The sequence below is a fragment of the Lissotriton vulgaris genome, chromosome 9, assembly GCF_964263255.1.
Source record: "Lissotriton vulgaris chromosome 9, aLisVul1.2, whole genome shotgun sequence".
Taxonomy (NCBI): domain Eukaryota; kingdom Metazoa; phylum Chordata; class Amphibia; order Caudata; family Salamandridae; genus Lissotriton; species Lissotriton vulgaris.
In genome coordinates, this window is record NC_141697.1 from 407187354 (window position 1) to 407209552 (window position 22199).

A 22199-nucleotide genomic window follows, 5' to 3' on the forward strand; every position below is an offset into this window, starting at 1 on the left:
TGTCCATACCCTGCCCCCTATTCTTGTTTTTGATCCTTTTTTTCCACAGTTATCTTCTGACTCAGTAACCGAGTCACAAAATGGCTGACAACATTTCCTCGTTTGAAGTGCTGACAGCCAATCAAAGTGTAGCTCGTGCCTGTCAGCATCTACTGAATGGATTTACACCATTTAACAAAAAGGGCTCTTTCTGAAGCCAGAGCTACCTTGTTGCCAAATTTGGTGTAATTCCGTTCAGCAGTTTGGGCTGTAGTTTTGTCTAAAGTTTCCTATGGAGGACTGATATTGAACCCCGTCTTTTTCACATTTCTCCAGAACTTCTGAACGGATTTACACCATTTTGAAAAAAAGGATCTTTCTGAACCAAGACACACCTTCTTGCCAAATTTGGGATAATTCCGTCCAGCAGTTCGGGCTGTAGCTTTGTCTAAAGTTTCCTATAGAAATTAATATTGGAAAACACATTTTGGGACCCCCCTTTTTTCTCAGCCTCCGCTTGACGAATCACCCTGAAACTTTCAAGACAGAAGCTGACCGGAGCTGCAAAAACACAGGTTGATGGACAGAATGCAGAACAATGTCATACATTCACCCGAGTACAGAGATCTGCGCCTAAATCTATTGTTTTTTTGCACTCCACACCACCCCAGTTAAGACATGGCCATATGCAAATCAGCCTTGACCCTGTGCCTCATGGGAACAGTCCTGCCCGAACTGCCAAGCCATGTCTTTCCTGGACCGGAATCAAGCATCCATCCTAGAACTGGTTTCTGGCTATCAGCCTTCTTCAGCCAGGATAGCTTGACTCCAGTGGTGTGGAGAGCATGGGACTCACGTCTGAGCATACCCATCCCACTTTGGGTGACGAATGCAAAAAAAACAGTTAATGGACAGAATGCAGAACAATGTCATACATTCACCCCAGTACAGAGATCTGGGCCTAAATCCATTGTTTTTTTGCACTCCACACCACCCCAGTTCAGAAATGGCCATATGCAAATCAGCCTTGACCCTGTGCCTCATGGGAACAGTCCAGCCGGAACTGCCAAGCCATGTCTTTCCTGGACCGGAATCAAGCATCCTGGGACCGGTTTCTGGCTATCAGCCGTCTTCAGCCAGGATAGCTTGACTCCAGTGGTGCGGAGAGCATGGGACTCACGTCTGAGCATACCCATCCCACTCGGGGTGACAAATGCAAAAACACCAGTTGATGGACAGAATGCAGAACAATGTCATACATTCACCCCAGTACAGAGATCTGGGCCTAAATTCATCGTTTGTTTGCACTCCACACCACCCCAGTTCAGACATGGCCACTTTTTTTTGTAAATTTCGCAAAGATTCATCAACTGGTGCAAAAGTTATTGGGAAAAGAAAAAACGCTTTTCCTATGGAAAATAGGTCCTAGGACTAACCGTGATGATTGCTGCATGGTTATCCCCTCTATTCTGTCTGGAGACATTATCTGCTTACAGCATGGGAAACTTCGGCATGGAATGTACTCATAAGTGTTCACCCTAAATGTAGAACTCCAATAAAGCCAGTTACTTCAGTAACTGCTAGTTACTGCCCCATTGGCTTTAAATAGGCACTCATAATGAAATCTGTATTCTTAAAAAATATTGAATTATTATATATGAATCCATACATAATAATCATTCAGTAAAATAATATTGAATGCTTATTATTCATAGTTTGCTATTAATTCATATATCATGAATTGAGTAATCAATTATAGGAAAAATTGATACATTTCTATGTCAATTAATTATTTAAAATGTGATGTGTCAGGATGAAATAAATAACAGGAAATTAATCAAAGAGATAGAAAAAGAAGGTGGGGCAAGCTAATAATTGTATGATTTATTTTTGTGTAGAAGAAATACAGGTTGGTAGGAATGTTTACAGTAGGGTGAGGTGATAATTTCCCCTTTTCTTGAACCTAGAGTTAATCTGTGGGAGTGCCCTATGTAGATGTGTTTGGAGAGTTTCACCACTATTTGTCAGCTACCTCACACTGGCCTTGGCCTGCCTCCACCGGAATAGCAACCTGCTCAGCACTGGCATGAAAACCCAATCCTGTTTTCGTGGAAACTGACAGTGTGCATGTCACGGTCCAGAGACCATTCTGAAGCCTGGCACAGAAGTCTGCTGATGAATCGTTGGTATTGTGATTGTATGCGGTCATAATTGAGATTTGCATCCCTCAGACAAAAATAGCCTATTCCAGGCAAAATGCCAGGTCAGGGGGTACTCATGTGTAAATGACGTCAACACACCCAATATCATAACAAAACATCGGCTTTATTTTAAAATGACTCTAAAACCATATAAAGCCAACTTGTTTCGTTCTTAGAATTTCCTCAAACCTGTGAATGGAATTATTATGTACTCTCATGAGTATAGAATTATTTTATACAACATTTAATCACGCAAACAATACATAATATATCATTAAAATGGGGTCACAAAGGCGTCCTTACTGTTGAAACATGATCCATCATCTGGATGACCTAGAAACGCCAATCTCAAGGATATGTATATTTGGCATACATCAGAAGAATCTAAATAAGAGACAAATTACAGTGCAGTGCTCATATTACAACACTAGAATGTCCCACTTGATTCCTAACATTGAGAAGGCAAAAAGGATTATAAAGGTGGGGATTGGTAATAGACTACCTTACTTTAGTAATTCAAAACAATATCACTTGTAATTATTTATAATATGCAATATAAAAAAGTAACTGCCTATGATCACTAGTGCATCATTGTGTGTTTATTACAGTAGACATTTTGTCAAGAGAATACAATTCAATAATGAAATATACAAAGCTTCAAAGCTGTTTGTATGTTCCCAATCATATCTAAATGTTGCTCATTGAGTTACTTAATTCACAGAAAAAAAATATCAGAAGGCCCTCCCAGAGCCATCCGTTGCCTTAGCTTACGACCGACTCATTCCGGGAGACAATCCATCCAAAGGACGAAGTACGATGCCCAAATGTCTTCAATTCCCGAACGACTCTTACACCCTGATTTCAGCACCATTTTCGGTACAAGCATGCTCGTAAACGCTGAATGTAGTCATCCGGAGGCATTTCCTATGTAGTTTCCGGCTGACAAAGTACGATGCGTACTTCCTACGTGCCGAACAGATCACAACCTCCAGCACGTCAGAGAACCCAGAAGAGCCATATTTCAGCTCTGATTCGTGCCACAACACGATCACTGCATACGAGACGAAGCAGCCATGTATCAGATTGCGCAAGTCATCCCTATACAGTATGCCTAGGATTGATTTAACAACCGTAACCGACGCAATTTCGTCACAGACGGTAAGTCAGACACCAACCTCACACAAAAAGTCACCACCTTGCAATAGTCAACATAATACACAGCTTGTGACAAACCACAGTCCATATTGGGTTGGGGGAATTCTTTCAGCAATGTAGAGGCAAGGTGGGTGGTGGATGGGAAACACTCCTAGCATTGCCCACCCCATAGGGGGTGAATGCCTAACACTACTAGCAATCTAAATGCCAATGGGGGGTGGATGCCTATCACTCCCACCGTTGTTAAACCCATAGGGGGGCGGATGCCTAACATTCCCACCATTGTCCAACCCACAGGGGGGTCGATGCCTAACATTACCAGCAATATAGATGTCAATAGGGGGTGGATGTCTAACACTCCCACCCTTGTCCAACCCATAGGGGGGAATACCTAACACTTCCACTACTGTCCACCCCATAGGGGAGTGGATGCCTATCACTCACTCATCCAGAGTGAGTTCTTCGCTAGGTTCTTTGTTGATAAAGTACAAAAAATTTACACCTCCTTTCCTCAGCACTCCCCCAGCCCACCCAGCAATCCTTCGCCTACCCATAACTATTCGATCTTGACTCACATCCCGGAAATCTCTGACGATATCCTCACCAGACTTTGCAAAAAAGTCAAATCTGGCTCCCCTGCGGACCCTATGCGCCCGGCTCAATTCCTAGAATCTCTCAACTTCTTCCTACCGACAATCATCACCATCCTGAACCTCTCCTTTACTTCAGCGCGTGTACCATCTACCTGGAAGCAAGCGTGGGTTTCGCCTATCATCAAGAAACCCACCCTTGATCCATCCAAACCGGAGAATTTTCGCCCAATCTCCTTGCTTCCATGGCTGTCCAAACTCGCCGAAGCGCATGTCAACAGTGCTCTATCCCAACATATGGTCGATAACAACATTCTAGACCCATCACAAAATGGGTTTAGACCAGGCCATAGCACTGAGTCTGCTCTTTTAGCCACCACAGAGCACCTCCGAACGATCCTAGATGCCGGTCAAAGTGCTGCGCTGATCCTTTTGGATCTCAGCGCGGCCTTTGACACGGTGTCTCATAACATCCTCCTTAATCGTTTGGAGACCTTTGGAGTAGCTGAACATGCCTTGGAGTGGTTCAGATCTTTCCTCGAAAACAGGACTTTTCGAGTCTCCGCCCCCCCCTTCCTGTCCAAACCCCACCCCATCCCGCAGGGAGTTCCGCAGGGCTCCGCGTTGAGCCCATCGCTTTTTAATCTTTATGTCCAGCCATTGGCGGCAGTGGCCAAAGAATGGGGCTTGACATTAGTGTCGTACGCTGACGACACACAACTGGCCATCGCTCTATCAGAAGGCCCCAACAGATCATCCTCTAACTTTAAAAACGGACTCTCTGCGGTCGCACAATGGATGACAATGAACTGTCTTCAACTCAATGGCGGAAAGACAGAGGTGCTATTCCTTGGCAAAGACACCAGCCTCTGGAATGAGCACTGGTGGCCGTCCTCCTTAGGCACCATCCCTCCCCCCAAAACCCTAGTAAAAAATCTAGGTGTTTGGATGGACGCCTCACTCAACTTTCGGTCACATACCAAAAAAGTTGCCGGCACCTGTATTGGCTTGCTGAGAAGCCTCAGCCACATACTAGGCTTTTTCAACGCTAAAACCCGCCAACTCATTATACAAGCCACAATCCTCTCACGTCTGGACTACGCCAATGTGCTCCTTTTGGGTGCCAACAAATGCGAGATAGCGCGGATCCAACGCGTGCAGAACTCTGCGGCTAGAACTCTGGTCGGCCTCCCCCGCAGATGCTCAGCCAGATCGACCATCAAAAAACTACACTGGCTCCCCGTTGATTCCAGAATCAAGTTTAAGACCCTCATTCTGGCCTTCAAAATCTTCAAACTCAACAGTCCTCCATTGCTTCGACCCCTTCTCACCCCCTATGCGCCGTCACGGAACCTAAGATCCTCAAACCAAAACCTCCTACACGTCCCACGCATGAAACTCAGCCGCATGGGCGGCCGCTCCTTTAAGTTCCTCGGAGCCAAGCTGTGGAACGACCTGCCACAACACATTCGCTCCATTGACAGCCTACCGGTTTTCCGGAAGGCAGTTAAAACGTTCCTATTCCCTTGCCCGTAAAAACCCCCTCCTACCTGGCTCCTCTATTCAGACCAGGACCCTGGGTTCTTAGCGCCGGGACGCCTCATTGCTGGGGCAGCTGTCGCGCTCTACCAAATCCGAATAGAATAGAATAGAATAGAGTCCTCCACCCCATAGGGGGGTGGATGCCTACCACTTCCACCATTGTCCAACCCATAGGGGGTGGATGCCTAACACTCTCACCATCGCCTAACCCAGGGGTACTCATAGTACGGCCCGTGGGCCGGTGGCGGCCCGGCAAGCCTGCCCTGGCGGCCCGCAGGCCTCGCAGACATTGTACCCGTGTTTTAAGAACACATTTTTATTAAAGAATGTCTGCAAAAACTGACGGGTGCAGCAGCGACACTCAGAGACTCTGCTGCTCTGTGGGGGCCGGGTGATTAAATCCAGTGATAGGCAGAGCAGCAGAGTCTCTCTCACACACACAGCTGCACCCGAGCACATCACACGTCTTTACAAAGACCATTTGCATGTTAGTGGAGCTTTGTGAATTTCACCTCTTCTTAGACCCCTGCAGCCCCGCTCTGCCTATCACTGGAATTAATCACCCAGCGCACACAGAGCGGAGCAGCAGGGGCCTAAGAAGAGGTGAAATCAACAAAGCTCCACTAACATGCATATGGTCTTTCTAAAGACGTTTGAAGTGCTCGGGTGCGGTTGGAAGCGGGAAGCTGTCTCTGCCCTGGCAGACACAGTCATGTTAGCAGTCTACAAAAGGTGACATTTTACCACAGAGTTGCACTGCTCTAAATGTAATGCAGCTAATTCCTTCAGTATCGAGTCAAGGGCAGTTTCCGATATGGTGGTGGGGGCCATGTGCTTCTTCATCCTGCTTGGGAGTGCCCAAGAAGAGCATTTGTCTATGCTGCTTTTGGAGAGACATGCAATGATTTTAGCATTAGAATATAATGCATCATAGTGAGGCAAGGGTCTCGGAACACCTCGGGGTTCACAAGGTTGGTGGCACTCTGTATGGAGTGAGGGCACGTAAGAGATGCTACTTCCAGAAAGTGAAATGAATCAAGATTAGCCACTGCTGAGAATTAGTCCTATTGAATAGGAGTTCATGGGGCAAGAGCATTCTTAAGGTAGTAAAACTCTTTACGTCAAGGGAGGTAGAGGGAGGGAGGGAGACAGAGACAGAGGGAGAGGGAGACGGGGGGAGAGGGAGGGAGACCGAGAAATGGAGACAGAGAAAGGGAGAAAGACAGAGAAATGGAGACAGAGAAAGGGAGAAAGACAGAGGGTGGAGGTCGACAGAGGGAGGGAGGCAGGGGAGGGAAGCAGAAGTGAGGGAGGCGGGGGAGGGAAGCAGAAGTGAGGGAGTGGGGGAAGGGGAGTGAGGGAAGGGGAGTGAGTGAGGGAGTAAGGAAAGGGGAGTGAGGGAGACAGAGGAAGGGAGGCGGAAGTGAGGGAAGGGGAGTGAGGGAGGTAGGGTAGGGGAGAGTGGGAAGGGGAGTGACGGAGGGAGAGAGGGAAGGGAAGAGAGGGAGGGAGAGGAGGAAGGGTAGTTAGGGAGAGGGGAGGAGAGAGGGAAGGAGAGAGAGGGAGACAGAGAGGGAGTGAGACAGAGGGAGAAAGGGAGAGAGGGATGGAGGGAGGGAGGGAGACAGAGAGAAAGAGAGATAGAGATATAGAGGGAGTGTGACAGAGATAGAGAGAGGGAGGGAGGAAGACAGAGAGAGAGAGAGAGAAACAGATAGGGAGAAAGAGAGATGTGTGTATGCCGGGTCTGGTGGCTCAGTGGACGAAGGCGTCCGCTGCAGGGACCTGTGTTCAACCTCATGGCCACAGTTTTTTTTGTTGTTGCTCTAGCCCCGCCCCCTCCCCCACTGACCCCGCCCCCACCTGTGCGGCCCTCGGACCCAAACCACAATGTAAATTTGGCCCCCGAGAGGAAGTTTGTGAGTACCCATGGCCTAACCCATAGGTGGGTGGATGCCTAACACTCTCCCAGTGGTGGATGCCTATCACTCACATCATTATTCAACCCATAAGGGGTGGATGCCTAACACTCCCCTCATTGACCAATCCATAGAGGGGTGGATGCCTAACACTCCCACCATTGTCCAACCCTTAGGTGGTGGATGCCTAACACTCCCACGATTGTCCAACCCATAGGTGGGTTGATGCCTAACACTCACTCAGTGTTGTCCACCCCATGGGGGGTGGATGCCGACCATTCCCGCCCTTGTCCAACCCATAGGGAGGTGGATGCCTAACACTCCCACAATTGTCCAACCCATAGGTGAAAGGATGCCTAACACTACCAGCAATCTAAATGCCAATAGTTGGTGGACGCCTAACACTCCCACCATTGTCCAAACCATAGGGGGTGGATGCCTAACACTCATCCAGTGTTTTACTGCCAAAATTCTGTTCTGTGTGCAAACTGCCTGAACATTTTACACATACAGAGATATGTTGGACAACCCCCCCCCATCACTGTAGTGAAAAAAGGTGAATTTGGGGTTCAAGCCCCCAGCATGCTCAAGCATATAGGGGTTTGGGGAGATAATCCTCCCATAAATGTAGTATCAAAAAGATGAATAGGGGGATTCAAGCCCCAGCATGCTCAAGCCTATAGATGTTCGGGGTGGGTAAGCCCCCATAAATGTAGTTTCAAAAAGGTGAATGTGGGGTTCAAGCCCCCAGCCTGCTCCACTATATAGGGGTTTGGGGGGATAAGCCCCCCATAAATGTAGTGTCAAAAAGGTAAATGTGAGGTTCAAGCCCCAGGCATGCTCAAGCCTATAGGGGTTTGGGGGATAACCCCACCCTCAATGTAGTGACAAAAATGTTACTGTGGGGCTCAAGCCCTCAGCATGCTCAAACAAGTATGTTTTTGGGGGTCAAAACACACCAGTAAATGTAGTGGTGAAGTTGTGGTTGCGGGCCAAACAGCAACAGAACTGTGAGGCAAACATTGTTCTGGGTGTTACAATTCCTCACCCATGTGCAGACAATCAGTACTTTGGGGGGCTAACACTGCCAGCAATGTTCAATTGAACAATGTAACATGTGGCCATTCAAAATGCATCAACACACATTATTGGTACGATCAGCAGCAAATACAAAGGATTCAAATAGAAAGTCCTGTTTTGATGAGATCCAGTCACACACTGTGGCAGGAAGGTTAAATGCAAAACATAAGGGATGTGCAGACTCAAGATGTAGTATGCCCTGGGATGGTAGAGAAAGAAACAAAACACAACACCCACTCAGTTCCCTTCAAAGACAGGTTGGCAGATCCCAAGAAACACATCAAGAGACTTACTCGCTCCGCAGTACCCTGAAGGCCACAGTACTGAGGTGCCAGTATCCTGTCTGCTGAGCCGCTGTGATGCAAAATGAGGATGAGGCCCATAGTTTTGAGCACACTGACTCTTGCGCACTGTGTCATGTGCCTATTAACCCCTTCTGTGCTCATGATGAGCTCAGTTCGTCATGAGGCACGGTGCTCGTGTGCTCATGACGAGCTGAGCTCGTCATGACCACACCCATTAACATTATGGTCCAGCACAGCAGGGGAATTTCAAGAGCAGCCAAGGTGTTAAGAACCACTGTCAGCAAACATACCCAAACATAACTCTCATGGCATGGCAGGTGACGGGAGGCCACATTGTGGGTAGTCACATCATATTTGGTGACTCTAAACACCACCCACCTTGATCAGCAGCACTGTGCCCCGTCAAAACCTCCCTTGACAGGTGACATTGCACATGCCCCCATGACAGTATGTACTGCATGAGACTTGGAAGACACATGGCTCACCAGATAGAGGATACAACAACTGCGTCAGTAGGTTCCGATACACAAGTACATGTGTAAGCTAATCTTCCTGCACTGGTGACAGCGCCAGGGATGGTGGGGGGATCTGTGTCTCACAAACACAATACACATAGCTAGACATAACACTTGGTAAATGTGAACGTACGTTGAGGATGGAGTACATGTGCGAAATGGAATAGGCATGGAACACATTAGGCCCTTTAACACTGTCTCTGAATCATGAAAACTGTCAAGGAGACCTACAAATAAGACATGTTGCAATCAGTCTTCGGTCAGGGAAGATTGTGCTGATTGGGAGCCGTCTTTGACACATTAGTGCAACAGACTACAACTTTCACACATGCAACACTACAACATTCTCCAGTGGGATATTAACCAATCACATATACACATTTGTACCACACCTTCTGCAGGGTAGAGGCACGAAATCTAGATCACATTATCAGAATCACAACCGCATGACAATCACTCAGATAGGGATAATGTGCACACTCCATGTCCTACAACACCTCAAAAACCAATGTACTGAAGTCATACACAACACCTCCTGACACCCTCTCAAATATTCCTGCTGCCATCACATATGAGTCTATACTCCATGCATGCCTACGAGACACCAGTCTCCATCGACTGTGCACTTGTGTGTGTCAGCTCAGCAGATGCAACATCAACCTTGCGATACACACACCCAGCTAGGCTGCACAAACAAATTTACTATCACTTCCCTGTGTGCCAATGAAGAGCATAGAAGTGAAACAGGCTCCTGTGGCGTTTGCATGACAGATGGACACACTACACACCTGTGCAACAGCACCCAATCCTGCTCAACACATGCAGCTCACTGCCAAACCACATACATCCATGCATCTCTATTCCAGCTTTGTGTGACCAGGTTTAACATCATACATAGTTGAAAAGGACTACATTATTGTTCAGAGTACAACAAATGGTCGGTGGTATAATGGTAGGGAAATTGACGCTCACAGAATATCTAAATGTAAGGCTGTATTAGTTTAACAGTGCTGTAGGGTAGAGAGAAAACCACCAACCTCCCCAAAACATGCTGCCTAAGCCACAAATAAATGAGATAGCAAACCCCAGCACATATTTCTCTTTTTCAAAGAAATGACAGCAGTAGCATACGTAAGTCCACTTAATCACAAAAAAACAAAGTAATGTGGTTCTTCGTTTCTTTTATTCTTTTCCTCTTTTCTCTTTTTTTTATCCGTACATGTTCTTAGCCAGCCAACACGTTTCGTCGCCACAGTGGGAATATAAACCAGTAACTTTTTAAAGGCTCAAATGTCCCTTGTCCTACTCAATTTCAAATGTGGCGATAATTCCAACCCACAAGGTATGTAGGCAAAGATATTTGTATATAACTCTATTAACTCCCAATGTTCGTCCATTGACACAACCAAAATCTCGGTGTGTTGTCATGTATGTTGTTGAAAGATTCCAATATGTAACAACAACGAAAGTGCAACAAAGTGGTACAAAGAAATAATTAGACAATGCAGCCCATACAAGCTGGTCAGAAATAATGAGAGTTACCAAAAGTGTGATAGGTGAAAATATATATATATATATATATATATATATATATATATATATATATATATATACAAACTAGCTAAAAAGAACCCTCAGTCACCAACACAAGTGGTGACTTGTTTCATCATTGGGTTCTTTTGAAAGGGCCAGTGAATTAGTGCCCCGAAACTCAAAAAGAAATGTGAAGTTAAAAGAAAGACAACTGTTCCCTGTACCTACTTTAATAAAGGGAAAGCCAGGCTCCAAGTAAAAACAAGCGAAGTGAACAAACAAAGGTTGAGTTAGTTTGAACCCATGTGTCCTATGCATCTAAGGTGGTCAACATGTTTCTGCTGTTAGATGCTCATTGCGCTCAGCATTCGTTAGGACCAATCAATAATCACCACAGGTGGTCTACACACCCTAAGGCGTGACCAAAACTGAGGGATAAGTGATACTAAAAAAACTCACGGAACTCTCGTGTGGCCTCGCCTTGTATTCTCAAGGGCCTTCCATTGTCAACATTAATAAGCTGTATGTCATGGGCTCTCGCAGCAGGGGAAACCTTCACGTCGAACTACCCTTTTGTCCGACGACTCCCCTCAGGCTACCTAGCCTCAAACACATCCGCGACTCGAATGTTCCAATGTACATACGTTCAGGTTCCTGTGCCTCGAGTAGTAGTTGAATATCTTCGCCTTTGTGATTAAGTGGACTTATGTATGCTATTGCTGTCATTTCTTTGAAAAAGAGAAACGTGTTCTGGGAATTGCTAACTTACATATGAAGGGAGACACGCACCACAAGTAGTGGTAAAGTACTGTGATGAGAGTGTCGCGTGCTGCTGGGGCTTCGCTTTCTGTACCAAAAAGGGTTGTGAAGAACTCATGATGCAACTCCTGTTAGGAGTTGTCCCCCTGCGCACAGCGTAAAAGTACCTAAAGACATTGGTATAATAAAGTTTTGATCAAAAAAAGTGTTTGAACAAAAAGTTCAATTTCGTGGATCCTTTTAATGACTTGTTGTCATCTTCAAGATGCTTTTACATTTCAAAACATCATGTTGGTAATGATCCAAAGATCTCAAATAATATGTAAATCAATCTTAAATCAGTCCCAATACATTTAGGGCATGAATTCTGCCGTTCGTCAGGGGGACATTTTGTAACAGAAAAATGTAAGGTCTGAGTAAGGGAAGTATCCCTGTAAGTCTTATAGTAACAATGAAAAACAGGTATTTTGCAATGTTCAGGATTTACATGCAGATGAGCATGCGTTGAATGTGTGAGGAAAGGTAGTCATGGAAGCTGTATGATACACGTAAATATGATTAACACCCTTGTGAGCGTGAACAGTGGTTGGGAGATCAGGTATATTCAAAAGCGGGTGAGGTGGTGTGACTGTGAAGGGTTTGAAAAGGCTGTAACTTTGAAAATGCAAAGAGTGACCCGCATGAATTTAGAGTGCACAAAGTCCATGCAATAAGTTAAAAAGGTGATAGCGGCGGAGTATAAAAAACTGGCAAAGTGATCGAAGCAAAGGGTGACTTGTTAATTGAAACTACATACGGAAGTTGTCAAGATAGAGTAACTCGATCGCTGATGATCGCAGGATCTACAAAAAGGTGAGTGAAACAGAAGTTAAAAAGTTCCACAAACTACGTGCCTGATTGTACACAAGTCCCCATGATGTAGGTACTTACTTAAGAGTGAGACGAGCGACAAATAGTCAAGAAGGGGTGAAGATACATTCCGTACGGGTGCGCGAGAAAGCATGAATGCTCGGTTGATAAAGTTGAACGATGGCGTGCAACTCAAGCGTCATAAAGATAGAAAGTGTACTAGATCCGTAAAAGTTAACAGCCATGTTAGAGTGGTATAGAAACGAAAGACAGCCGAAAAGGGAAAAATGGGTGAAAAAATTTCAGAACAATAATAAAAACAGTAATAGAAACAGCAAAACAATTGAGAAACTCAACCAGTGATCGGACATGATAATCAATTCGTAAATATGCAATCAGAGATAACAAAGAAATTCCATTCTGTCATTAAGTCCTGGCGGTTGCATCGTGCACAGGTATCGTATCCAAAAATTCTCTCTTTGAAGCAGTCTATTCTTTTTGTTGGTACCTTCAACCAATGACACATTTTGAAGAACAGTAAATTGTAACTGAGATACGTTATGTCTTTTCTCCAAGTAATGGGTGGCTACAGTGGATTTCATATTATGAGTTCTGATGTTCTTGTGTTCACGAATCAGGGTTCTGATATTCCGTTCTGTGTGGCCGACGTAACAAAGGCCGCAGGGACATTTGAGAAGGTAAATCACATTAGGTGTATTGCACGTGGTATTGACTTTCAGTTTGATGGGAGTTCCTTTCATGGGATGATGAATGATGTTGCCTTTTATTGCATTATTACAGTTACTACAATTGTAACATGGTATCAGGCCTTTATATCAGGTAGTTTTAGTATCTGTGGTTGATCGAGTAATCAAATCTTTGAGGTTAGGTCCTCTAGTATATGAAAAGATGGGAGTTTGTTCAAAATGTCCTGTGGTTCTCTGCTGAGAAGTGGCCAATGTTTCAAAATGATATTTCGATATTTGTTTCTCATGATTGAGTGTTTGGAAACTATTGCCATGCGTTTCGTGTCCTGTTTTGGTTTGGTTGATGTAGGAGAGTAGGGTCTGCTATTCTATGGTCACCCCTAATCAGACCCACAGCCTGCTGTTCTCTCTCTAAATTAATGCCAATGCACTCTAGGTGCATTACCAATTGGAACTGGTTCACCTTATAGGCCCCTGTAACAGTGTACCTTAGGTACCACGGGCATAGGTGTATCCAAGGCCTACCAGGGGCTGCAGCATGTATTGTGCCACCCCTGACCTGGCCTAGCTATTTGACACAGCTGGTTGATCACTCAGCTGGGGTAAGTTGGTGTAACCACCTCTTACTTAGATGTCCGTTGGCTTGTGGCCATCTTGGCGATGAAATCTACAATCATCACCACTGGTCTGGTTGCGCTAGACTGGCCCTCGCTCCTGTAAAAAGGAGCAGCCCCTCTGACCTTGCGGGTTCGAGTAACAAGCTCACTTCAACTCCTGCGTGGCGTGCATTAGCCAAGCCTGTTTGCTTCAATCAAGTCGCCAAAACTGCCATCAGCTAGAGCCTGCATGGGACAGGTCATGATCGACTCCTGGACATCCTCGACCTCTTTGTGTCCACGTGCCTGCAGCTACACTTCTTCACCTGTTTGCACCCGACAACGCCTGGTCCCTTCCTGGTTCCTCGCCGGTCACTGGCTAGTGACTTTGAACATTGTCCCTTCTGCTTTCAGGTCTTCACCTCTTCAGATCCACCCTTGGATCCACCGGAACTCTCCTCGACGACCCGCCTGCAGCATCTTCATCTCCAGGCTCCATAGACCTGCACGACGAAACCCGAAACACTTTGAGACATATGCACCCGCTTCCTGTGGGTGAGGTAACTCTGACACTCCGGTGCTCCTGTGTAGAAATACACCTCTAGTGTCTAAGTTCCAAGTTGCTAGGTTCTAGGTCATCCGGAAGGTTCCCTTTTCTTTAACTTTATGACTTTTACGCACCCATTGAAATCAATAGGCGCCCGCGTGTGACTTTCAGCACTGCACACGCATTCCGTGGGCCTCCTGGTCACTAACTTTTGTTAGCCCCTTGCAGTCCCAGCGATTTTCAAGGCCCTACGCCGCCTTCCTTTCAGATATGTGGTTCTTATACCGCTATTTTAGTATATGGTTTGAGTGGCCACCAGGGCCTATCTATATTGTGCAACTTTTGTATATTTAAACACTGTTTTGTTTTAACACATTTACTTCTGTGCTCATAAAGAGTATAGGGGATACTTGTAGTAAATAAATATATATATATATATATATATATATCTTTTCAATATATATCTGTGTGGTGTCCTTTCATTTGGTATTCAAGGAGAGTGTATATGGTAAAACAGCTTGCTTCACATGCCTTTACAGAGTTTAGCCTAAGACTGCTTTGTCCATGCTACCCCTAGGATAGCTGGTCTATAGGGTTGACTTACAACCAATCATCATAAGGGTTGTTTGGACTGATACAAGGTGGTCACTAGAACTAGTGAACATCATATATCAGGCCAACTTCTCACATTGGTGAGCAGCGGTTGGGATTTGAGCTTGCTGTTGTTTTACCATTGCAATCTTTGAAAATATAATTTGAAAGATCATACAGGTACCTTTAGGTACATATAAAACAACACTAGTATACTTAAGTTCTACTGAACTTAGTTGTTGTAGAGCAAAGGGATTAGCACACCCTGACTACAACTAACTAGAGAAGGTTTAATAGGTAAACACCAGTGTAGGTACATTGCAACACATCCACCCACACTAGAGCAATGTCTGGAGCAGAGGGGTCCACTGGACCTGTCCCTGTTGAGAGTGACCCTACAAAGGCACCATCCAAATTTGCTATGTTAAACTTTAAAGAGTTGAGGCAGCTGTGTACCTTAAGAGGTCTCAAGCTGGGTCAGAACCATAGCACAGCCCACCTCAGAGAGCTATTAGACCAGTCTGAAGTTCTAAAAACCTCTAAGCCAGACCCCACAGGGAATGGAGAAGGGGGCTCTCCCACTGAGGATGATAACACTGATGTCCCTGTCCCTAATGTCCAAAATCCTTATGAAGTTCAGAATGAGAATCAGCCTGAGAATGAGGATGAGGATGAGGAGGAGGAAGAAGAGGAGGACAGTGAGTCTGATGATGGTAGAAGTAGTCAGGTGCCAGCCAGGAGGCCTATCCAGACTAACTTAAGCCTATTTGGGACTGAGAATGGGTCCAACCCACTCAGACCCCCAGGTGGACTTAACCAGGAGTCTAGGAGGAGGAGGAATCACTCAAGTGACTGTGACACCTCCCATGCTTCTAGAGGTTCTCATGGTCACTCCAGAAGGAGGATGACAACCCCTCAGAAGAGGGAACATGAGGCCAAAATGAGAGAGGCTGAGCTTAGGATCCAGAAGCAAGAATTAGAAGTTGCCCTGACCCAAGAGAAACTTGCTAGAGCAAGACAGCCTAGAGAGATGGATTAGGATCCACTGGTGGCAGCATTATCCCTAAGGATAAAGACAGGTCCTATGGCAATAGACACCCGAGTAAGATTGTGCTCCCCTACAGAGCTGGGGTTGACATCCACAAATGTATAACTGCACTTGAGAGGGCCTGCAGAGTACAGCAGATCCCTTAGGAGCAGTGGGCAGCAATCATGTGGCTCTCCTTTGAAGGTAGAGGCAGAGACAAGCTCCTCACAGTTAGTGATGAGGATGCTAGAAACTACCTGGTCCTGAAGAGTGCTCTGATTGATGGGTTAGGCTTAACCACTGAACAGCACAGGTTGATGTTCAGAGAGACCCAGAAGGCACAGACTCAGGACTGGTCTGAATTTGTTGAGTGTGCCACTAAGGCTCTGGAGGGCTGGTTGCTGGGAAGTAAGGTTACAGACTATAACGGATTGTGCAATTTACTTATGAGAGAGCAAATCTTAAATAATTGTCAGAACCAGCAGTTGCATCAACACCTGATTGACTCAGATCTGACCTCTCCCCAAGAATTGGGAAAGAAGGCAGACAAATGGGTTAGACCAGGGTTATGCAAAAGAACCAGAACCAGAACCAAGGTGGGGATCAAAAGAAGGCAAACCAGAAGGGTGGGGAGCAGAAAGCTAAAGACCAGAAGTCTTCAACAGGGCCCCAAACTAATAATGAGGGTGGGTCCCAAACAACCAAGAAGAAGAAGAAAGAAGGTCATAAGAAACCCTGGTGTAATACTTGTAAAAATACCTTTCACTGGACAAGTGAGTGTAAAAAGGGTGGAGTCCCCAACACTGCCGCCCCTAAGGCATCTGCATCCACTAGAACAGTTGGCAGTGTTGGTCCACATATAAAGGGGGTAGTGGGTATCACCTTGGGAACTGAGGGAGAGTCTGGCCTAGTCAGAACCCCTACACAGGCTGTTCTGATTAGGGGAACATGAATTTGTCCACCACTGTAAGCCCCAGTAATCTGGACAAATACAGACAGACACCTTTAATAAATGAAAAAGTGGCTCAAGCATACAGGGACACATGTGCCAGTGTCACTATGGTGACACCTAACTTTGTGGACCCTGGAAAGTACATACCAGGCGACAATTACCTGGTGACCAATGCCAGCAATGTCACTACTACACATAGTGTGGCAATTGTTAATTTCTCCTGGGGAGGGGTAACTGGCCTAAAAAGAGTTGGGGTTAGTGCAGACCTCCCAGCTGAATGTTTGTTGGGCAATGACCTTGAGAGCTCTCTATGGTCAGTGGAGTATAGGACTCATGCAGAGATGTTAGGGATTTCATCATATGTCCTTGCTGTGACCAGGTCACAGGCCAAAAAGTGCCTCACTGAATCTCAGGTCTTGGATCCTGGAACAATGGACCAAGCACCTACCAAGAGGAAGAACAGGAGGGTTAAGGCAGTGCCTTCCCACCTGCCTACAAGTGCAGATCAGCCTTCCCAGGAAGATGATCTTAAGACCCCTGAAGGAACTGCCCCTGAAGAACTTGAGCCTGATCAGGTTGAGTTTCTGGGGACAGTGGGACCTTCTAGGGCAGACTTGGGGCAGGCTCAGTTAACCTCTCCTTCTCTTGAACCACTCAGACAGCAAGCTGCTGCTGAGGCTGCTGGGAATGCTCAAGGTACCCATAAAGTGTAGTGGGATGATGGGCTCCTTTATTCAGAGGGTAGAGATCTCAAACCTGGTACAACCATGAGGTTGGTTATACCTCTGCAATTTAGAGGCTTCCTTCTAACCTTGGCCCATGATATTCCTTTAGCAGGACACCTAGGCCAGAACAAGACTTGGGACAGGCTTGTCCCTCACTTTCACTGGCCTCACATGTCTGAAGATATCACAGAGTTTTTTCGCTCCTGTGTCACTGTCACCTGCCAAGCCAGTGGCAAATCAGGTGGTACAACAAAGACCCCCCTTATACCACTACCTGTGGTGGGGGTTCCCTTTGAAAGAGTGGGGATTGATATTGTAGGTCTAATGGACCCCCCTACAGCTTCTGGGCACAACTTTATACTGGTGGTAGTGGACCTTGCCACCAGGTATCCAGAGGCAATACCCTTAGGACCACCACAGCTCCTGTGGTGGCCAGGGCCTTACTTAGAGTTTTCTCCAGAGTGGGGTTTCCGAAGGAGGTAGTATCTGATAGAGGTGCCAACTTCATGTCAGGGTACATAACAGCTATGTGGAAGGAATGTGGTGCCAACTACAAGTTCACCACCCCTTATCATCCACAATGTAATGGGCTTGTTGAGAGATTCAACAAGACCCTAAAGGGTATGATCAAAGGATTACCTGAAAAGCTCAGGCGGAGATGGGACATCCTTCTACCCTGCCTTCTGTTTGCTTACAGAGAGGTCCCACAAAAGGGGGTTGGCTTCAGCCCCTTTGAATTGTTGTTTGGACACCCTGTAAGAGGACCCCTATGTTTGGTGAAGGAAGGATGGGAGTTACCTCTCAAAAAGCCTACGTAAGACATAGTGGACTATGAACTTGGTCCCCTCTCCAGGATGGCTGAGTATATGGAGAATGCATCCAAAAACCTTGAGGCAAGCCAGGAACTTCAAAAAGCTTGGCACGACCAAAAGGCTGTCTTGACTGAGTACCAGCAGGACAGAAGGTATGGGTGTTTTGGGGCCAGTGGCCCGAGCAGCACTCCAAGACAAATGGTCTAGACCCCATACAATTGTTGAAAAGAAGGGAGAGGTTACCTACTTGGTGGACCTAGGAACTCCCAGGAGCCCCCACAGGGTGCTCCATGTCAACAGACTGAAGGCATATGTTGATAGGGAAGACATGGGCTTGCTCATGGCTACAGATGAGGGGCAGGAGGAAGAGAGTGACCTTCTCTCAGACCTGTTGACTCAGAACCCTAAAGATGGCTCAGTTGATGGTGTGGCCTTAGATGGCAGCCTCACTGAACATCAGCAAAATGACTGCAGACAAGTTTTACAGTCATATAGAAGTATGTTCTCCTTGACACCCAGTCAGACTAACTGGTGTACCCATGTGGTGGACACTGGTGACAGTCTTCCTGTGAAAAACAAGATTTACAGGCAACCTGATCATGTCAGGGACTGTATAAAGACTGAGGTGCAAAAGATGTTGGAGTTAGGTGTCATTGAACCCTCAGAGAGCTCCTGGGCTAGCCCAGTGGTTCTGGTCCCCAAACCTCATACCAAAGATGGAAAGAGAGAAAGGAGGTTCTGTGTGGATTACAGAGGCCTCAATGCTGACACCAGGACAGATGCACACCCTATTCCAAGGGCAGATGAGCTCATAGACAAGTTGGCTTCTGCCAAATATTTGAGCACATTTGATTTTACAGCTGGCTATTGGCAAATCAGGCTAGCTGAGGAATCCAAAGCCAAAACTGTATTTTCGACCCCAGGAGGTCATTACCAATTTGTGGTGATCCCCTTTGGTTTGAAGAATGCACCTGCCACCTTCCAAAGGTTGGTGAATCAAGTCCTTACTGGGTTGGATGACTTTTATGCAGCTTATCTGGATGATATTGATGTCTTCAGCTCTACCTGGGAGGATCACCTGGTCCACCTGAAGGAAGTGCTAGAGGCTCTGCAAAAGGCAGGCCTAACTATCAAGGCCACAAAGTGCCAGATAGGGCAGAGTAAGTTTGTGTACTTGGGCCACCTTGTAGGTGGAGGCCAAGTTCAACCACTGGAGAGTAAGATCCAGACCATCAAGGACTGGTCCCCTCCAACTACCCAGACTCAGGTCAGAGCTTTCTTAGGCCTGACTGGGTACTACAGGAAGTTTGATAAGAACTATGGGTCCATTGTGACTCCTCTTAACCCCTTCCATGCTCATGACGAGCTCAGCTCATGATATTGCCATACCATATACTCTTAAGTGCATTATGAACCACGCGGTTAAATGCTATCTTTGGTTTGGCTTTATCAAAACATGTCGAGTAAGGTGTCATATGACTTGGAATACTGCCCCCTCACCAATTCTGGCGACGGGGGTAGCATCCGTCCCTTCTAGAGGGAGACGACATGTACCTAACCTGAAACCCGGGTAAAGTTAAACATGAGCCTCAGCATCACAAAATGGATGCTGCTACCACAGACACAAGTCTGACCTCCTGCTGCTGGGAGTCCTTCCAGCTTGGGAAGCCTGGACAAAGGGTTTCCTGTCAGGGGAGGTGCTTGCACCACCCCAGACAGGATTTTTGTAGTGGGTTAGGGAGGGCTGAATAGAATGAGACTTGCCTGGGGCACACAAGGTGTCCCTGTGCATATGCCAGTTCAAACCGGAGCTGGGGCTTTCCAGAAGGGACCTAGCAGGTGATCCGGCCCCTAGATTTGGCTTAAAAGTAGGAGCTGTGTCCTAAGACTTTAGATCATCCTGAACTCGACTTGAAAATAAGAAGAATACCGGACTTCGGCATTCTGCTGCACAGAGACCCGTGGAGGCACAGAGAGACGTGTGACTGGCCATCTTGGAAGATCCATGAGAAGCTGACTGCGCAGCACCCGAGGCATCCTCAATGCTGTGCTTTGGGGTTTGAGAAGCCCCACCACCGAGCAGCATCTGCACTGAAAAGCAGCTCTCCAGCATTTCCACGATCTGCGTGGGGCCCTTTTACATTTTGCCACTCGACGCGTCATCCCGGTCACTGGTCCATTGGCTATTGGCCATCTTGGCGACGAAATCTACAATCAACACTGCTGATCTGGTTGCTCCAGACGGGCCCTCACTCCTATAAAAAGGAGCAGCCCCTCTGACCTTGCTGGTCCGAGTAACAAGCTTTCTTCAACTCCTGCGTGGCTTGCATTAGCTAAGGCCTGTTTGCATCAATCAAGTTGCCGACACCTCCATCTGCTAGAGCCTGCGTGGGACAGTTCGTGATCGACTCTTGGATGTCCTCCACCTCTTCGTGACCACGTGGCTGCAGAGACAAGCTATACTTCTTTACCTGTTTGCACCCAACAACGCCTGGTTCCTTCCTGGTTCCTCGCCGGTCATTGGCTAGTGACTTTGAACATTGTACCCTCTGCTTTCAGGTCTTCGCCTCTTCAGATCCACCCTTGGATCCACCGGAACTCTCCTCGACGACCCGCCTGCAGCATCATCTCCAGGCTCCATAGACCAGCACGACGAAACCCGACACACTTTGAGACATATGCACCTGCTTCCTGTGGGAGAGGTAAATCTGGCACTCCAGTGCTCCTGTGTAGAAATACACCTCTAGTGTCTAAGTTCCAAGTTGCTAGGTTCTAGGTCATCAGGAAGGTTCCCTTTTCTTTAACTTTGTGACTTTTACGCACCCCTTGAAATCAATAGGCGCCCTGCGTGTGACTTTCAGCACTGCACTCGCATTCCGTGGGCCTCCTGGTCACTAAATTTTGTTAGTCCCTTGCAGTCCCAGCGATTCTCAAGGCCCAGGGCCTTCTTCCTTTCAGATACGTGGTTCTTATACCACTATTTGAGTATATGGTTTGAGTGGCCACCAGGGCCTATCCATATTGTGCAACTTTTGTATATTTAAACACTGTTTTGTTTTAACGCATTTGCTTCTGTGCTCATCAAGAGTATAGGGGATACTTGTAGTAAATAAATATATACATTTTTTCAAAATATATCTGTGTGGTGTCCTTTCATTTGGTATTCAAGGAGAGTGTATATGGTAAAACAGCTTGCTTCACATGCCTTTACAGAGTTTAGCCTAAGACTGCTTTGTCCATGCTACCCCTAGGATTGTTGGTCTATAAGGCTGACTTACAACCAATCATCATAAGGGTTGTTTGGACTGATACAAGGTGGTCACTAGAACTAGTGAACATCATATATCAGGCCAACTTCTCACAGTTGACAACAGGTTTTTTCTGTTGACTGAATCACATCTGTTTTTGGCAGTTTCCCTAATTTTCAGAGGATATCCACGAGTAGTAAATCTCTTGCACATGTCATCAATTTGTTTCTTACACTCTGAAGACTCTGAAATGATCCGTTTGACTCTCAATAGTTGGGAGAGCGGTAGGGTACTCGTGAGACTGGATCTGTGAAAACTCGAGTCGGGTAAAATACTGTTACTATGTTCCAATCGATCTTGTACATCAAGAAAGTTGATAGATAGTTGATCATATGTCCACGTGAATTGTATACAGTCATTTATTGCATTGAGTTGTTGAAGGAATTGAAGAAGATTGTCCACTGATCCAGACCACAGTACGAAGATGTCGTCTATATACAGAAGAAAGATTTTGCCATGTTGTAGCCATAGTTGTTGGTTCAGAATGTACTGTTGTTCAAAGTGGTG